General features: G+C 40.0%; 1 pseudogene; it reads right to left on the reverse strand.

Moving 5' to 3' along the window:
* Nucleotides 1-270: 270 nt before the first annotated feature.
* LOC119543702 lies at nucleotides 271-1,467 on the reverse strand (annotated as a pseudogene).
* Nucleotides 1,468-5,529: the final 4,062 nt, after the last annotated feature.

A 5,529-nucleotide genomic window follows, 5' to 3' on the forward strand; every position in this document is an offset into this window, starting at 1 on the left:
CAGCTTCTTTGAGCTCTTTCTCTCTGTGAGCTCTCTTAAAAGGACTCCAGTGATATAATTAAGACCACCCTAAATGGGCAGGGTCACATCTCCATGGAAATATTCAATCAAAAGGTCCCACTTCACAAGATTGGATTAAAAGATCAAGGCTCTTTTGGGGTCTATAACAGCATCAAACTGGCACAAAGAGTATGGGTCCCTCATTTCCCATCATTTCTTCTCATTAGTAAGGTGTCCTTTTAAATTCTTTTATACATTCTCACAGCTTTGCTACCTTCCAACTTGATATGTAGGGACCACTGCAGTTCCAAATCTTTGCATTTCATAGTAATTAATACAATCTCTTTGAGAGAGAGAGTTCACGGCTTGTTGCACCTGGTCTTCAGTTCCTGTTATATTTCTGAGGACAACAGTGAAGTTATTTCCTTGAAGCTCTCTCAATTTCAGAGGGTTTTTCTGATAGCTGAAATTGCCTAGCTTGAAGTTCATCAAACATTTGTTTAAGTGGGCAAGTCTTTGTGTGGTTATTTTGAGAACAGCAATCTCCTGAACTGTTATAGACTTTTATCTTTGGTTCCCATGTAGAAGAATATGTTTGGCTTGACTCTTAGGTATTTGGTACATTAACGTACATTAATGGCATCCATGATGTCTTTGTTTTCCTTATATAGTACAAAGTGGCAGTAACTCCCTTGAGATTTTGGCCAAGAATGTTTTCTTGGATTTGCCAAAGGCTTTTTTTTTTCCCTAGCTACAATGGTAGGCTACAGTATATTTCTTCCTCTCTCTGTCCTCTGTTTTCATCTCTCATCCTGGAAACAGAGATTTAATAGCTTGACAGATGATCGTTCTTTTCTCTTTGGTGTCTTCAATAACCTGAATGGCAACACTCACTTCCTTATTTTTTAAAGGCTGGAGCTCTTCCAAATGCTGCTTTTCTTCAGCGTCAAAACCATCACTATATCTTCTAAAGGATCTACCTCCTTATCCACCGGAACAGATAAGTCATCCAAATGGCTGATTCATCCATCTTTTCCTATTTCATGAACCACAAAGTCAGAATATCTATCTTTTAAGACCACTGAGAATCCCTGATGAGAACTTAAAAACGTGGTGATGCCCACATCAAGTTCGGTGAGTTCATGCTTCATTGTGTCTGAAAAACTCTCCACTTCCTCCTCCTCTTCACCCTCCTCTGAAAGGCTATCTTCCTTTTCTTATTCCTCTTCTTCCAACTGAGCATCAGAATTGTTTTTACCTTTCTGGGCACCTACAGCTTGAGGCTTCCCAGGCACATTTTCACTGCTTGGTTAAAGGGTCACCATCTAGCCCTTCTTCACACTTGCTCAGACAGCATTCTGAGACTTTCTGTCTTTTTACCTCCTCCCCTGTGGTGAGACTGTCATTATCTTCCATGGCAAAGGACTGACCCATCAGCAACACACCAGTTATTTCTGTGGTCTCCATCTTTAAGTCTTCAAGAAAAAATTTACAAGAATTTGTTGAATGGCAGTTTGTAGGGCATGACTTGGAGCCAGACTTACATTTACTATTTACTAAATGGATCATTTACACTCTCTAAGCCTCAGTTTATTTCTCTGTAAAATGAGAGCCTGGGAATGTGGGCACAGTTCGAGCCAAGCAGCGAGAGAGCAAAAACACAGGTTGGGGCACAAGGTGTGGCGGTGTCAGAACCCTCAGAAGAGCCAGCTGTGAGAGCTTTGGAGCATAGGCAACACTGTCTGTGCCTGGGACCAATGAGCTATGGACTGATTCACCCCACCCTGAGCTCACATGCTTGCAGTGCCATGCTACAATGGGGGCCCAGACATGGCCAATTTATTTCTGACGAAGAAGCAAAGACCACTCAATTTGGAAAGAATAGGCTCTTCAACAAATGATGATGGGAAAACTGAACCTCCATTTGCAAAAGAAGGAGGACCCCTACCTCACACCTTGTATGAAAATCAACTTAAAATGGATCAAACCCCTAATTATAAGATCCAGAACTATCAAACTTCTAGAAAAAAATTTAGGGAAGCATCTTCAATATCTTGGGTTAGGCAATGGTTTCTTAGACTTCACACTCAAAGCACAAGCAACAAAAACAAAACAAAACAAAAGTTAAATGGGAACTCATCAAAATTAAGAAACTTTTATACCTCAAAGGACTTTTATCAAGAAAGTAAAACAATAACCTATGCAACGGGAGAAAATATTTGGAAACCACATATCCAATAAAGAGTTACTATCTAGAATATGTGAAAAAATCTTTCAACTCAAGAAAAAGACAAAATTGCAATTTAAAAATGGGCCAAAGGAGAGGATCTAAGATGGCGGCATAGAGAGGAGTGGAAGCTACGCAGTCCCCCTGGAACAACTAAAAAAAACCAGAAACAACTAGTAAATGATCCAGAATAACTGCGGGGGAACAAACGTGACCATCTACTCATCATACACCAACCTGAATTGGGAGGAATGCCCAAGATCACAGCATAAAATCTGTAAGTAAAACCTGCGGATCCAAATCAGGAGACCCCTCCCCCACAGCTCGAGCTACAAAGCCTCCTGGTGCCAGAGAGAAGCTCTCTCCCAGCAAGCAAATATAGCTCAGCTGAGCTCCAACTGGGGTTTTAATTAGCGAGTGTGAACTGCTCACTACGAGGTAAGAATCCCCAACAAGCAGACAAGAGGCTTCAGGTGACGACTGACCTTGGATAGCCAGAGGGTTGCCTCAGACTAGCTCTGAAGGGGACACTCTGTTCCTTTTTCAGCTCAGTGGAGAAAGCCTCAGCCATTTTCAGTTCCCAGTTCTGTGATCCAGACCAGGGTAGAGACAGCATAGGCAGAGAGAGACCATTAAAATGCTAATGACCTCCCCCTAGGGCATCTGTCTTCTCTAAGAGGAAAGGGGTGGGGCCCAGCTCTACTACCTGCCTTTCATTCAGAACTTGGGGAAAAAGAACCACACCTCCTTATACCAGTCAAGAATTATAGGCTAACAGGTGCCACCTGCTGTGCAGAAAAGCACAGTGACCGGAGGCATCAGAGGGTGTACCAATTTTCTAAGACACACCCTCAGGGAAACCAGATACTGAATATTTCTTCCTTCTGGGACCTGAGCCCATTCTGGTCTGTGGAGGCCTGATTGGGGTAACCAAGGAAACCATGCCTAGACAACAGAAAACTACAACCTACACCAAGAAAAATGAGGTTATGGCCCGATCAGGGGAACAAAGTTGCACTTCAACTGTGATGCAGGAATTGAAACAACTAATAATAAGTTAATTCAAAAAGTTTAGGGAAGATATGGTGAAAGAGCTGAACTGTATAATGAAAACACAGGACATACATAAGGTAGAAATTGAAAGTTCAAAAAACCAACTGGCAGAATCTATGGAAATGAAAGGCACAACACGAGATGAAACACAGTGGAAACATACAACAGCAGATCTCAAGAGGCAGAAGAAGACACTCAGGAACTGGAGAACAACAAGGCACCTGAAAACCTACACACTAAAGAACAGATAGAGAAAAGAATGGAAAAATATGAGCAACATCTCTAGGAACTTAAAGACAAAATGAAAAGCAAGAATTTACATGTCATTGGTGTCCCAGAAGGAAAAGAGAAGGGAAAAGGGGCAGAAGCAATAATAGAGGAAATAATCAATGAAAATTTCCCATCTCTTATGAAAGACATAAAATTACAGATCCAAGAAATGCAGCGTTCCCCAAACAGAATAGATCTGAATAGGCCTATGCCAAGACACTTAATAATCAGATTATCAAACATCAAAGATAAACAGAGAATCCTGAAAGCAGCAAGAGGAGAAGCGATCTATCACAAACAAAGGAAGCTTGATAAGACTATGTGTGAATTTCTCAGTAGAAACCATGGAGGCAAGAAGGAAGTGGGGTGATATATTTAAGATACTGAAACAGAAAAACCACCAACCAAGAATCCTATATCTGGCAAAACTATCCTTCAGATATGATAGAAAGCTTAAAATATTCTCTGACAAACAGACAATGACAGAGTTTGTGAACAAGATACCTGCTCTAAAGGAAACACTAAAGGAAGCATTACAAACAGAAAGGAAAAGACAGGAGTGAGAGGTTTGGAAAATAATTTTGGGAGATAGTAACACAGCAATGCAAGTACACTGAACAAAGATGACTGTGAATATGGTTGAAAGAGGAAGGCTGGGATCATGTGGGACCCCAGAACAAAAGACAAACGATAGAGAGTGGGACTGTGTAACTCAGGGAAACCTAGGGTGCTCAATGATTGTAATAAAAGGTACAAATATGTTTTTACATGAGGTAGAACAAATGAATGTCAACATTGCAAGGTGTTAAAAATAGGGTGGGTTTGGGGGGGGGGAAATACAGGCAATGCAAACTAGTGGCTAGAATTAACAGAAACATTGTATTATGCTTTCTTTAATGTAACAAAAGCAATATACCAAAGCTAAATGCATATGGGGGGGGTATGGGACTCCTGGCATTGGTGATGTTGTCTGACTCTTTATTCTACTTTAGGTTAATGCTATCTTTCCTTTTGTCACCTTCTAGCTATCAAGTTTTTTTGTTTGTTTGTTTTTCTCTCTTTCTCTTGCCTTTTTCTTTTGCCTCTCTGCCTTCTTTGACTCTTCCTCTGTCTTTGTGGAAGAAATGTCCTTATATAGAGAGTGGCGATGGTGCTCAATACATAAATACATGACTATATGGGGAACCAATGATTGTTTACTTAGGATGGAATGTGTAGTGTTTGAACAAAACCATCTTAAAAGAAACGGGTTGATGAAGAAATCTTGAGGGCACTATATTGAATGAAATCAGACAGACACATAAAGGCAAATATTGCAGGGTCTCACTAATATGAATTAATTATAATATGTAAACTCATAGACATGAAATATAAGTTACCAGGATATAGAATGAGGCTAAAGAATGGGGAGTGGTTGTTTATTATGAGCAGAATGTTAAACTTGGGTGAACTTAAATGTTTGGAAATGGGCAGAGGTGACGGTAGCACGTTGTGAGAATAACTAACAGTGCTGAATGGTGTGTGAAGGTGGTGGAAAGGGTAAGCTCAGAGTGATGTATGTCACCAGAAGGAAAGTTGGAGGTTAAAAGATGGGAATGTATAAAACAGTGAATCTTGTGGTGGACAATGTCCGTGATTAACCATACAAATATTAGGAATCTCTCTCATGAACTAGAACTAATGTATGACACTATAACTAGAAGTTAATAATAAGAGGCATATAGGGAAAAAAATATATACCTATTGCAAACTATATACTGCAGTTAGTAGTATTTTAACATTCTTTCATCAACAGTAACAAATGTGCTATACCAAAACTATGAATCAATAATGGAGGGGGGGACATGGTTAGGGGTATGGGAGGATCTGAGTTTCCTTTTTTTGTTTTTATTTCTTTCCTGGAGTAGTGAAAATGTTCTAAAACTTGAAAAAAAAAAAACAAACAATTGTGTTGATGGATGCACAGCTGTATGGTGGTG

The sequence above is a fragment of the Choloepus didactylus genome, chromosome 9 (genome assembly GCF_015220235.1).
Source record: "Choloepus didactylus isolate mChoDid1 chromosome 9, mChoDid1.pri, whole genome shotgun sequence".
Classification (NCBI taxonomy): Eukaryota; Metazoa; Chordata; class Mammalia; order Pilosa; family Megalonychidae; genus Choloepus; species Choloepus didactylus.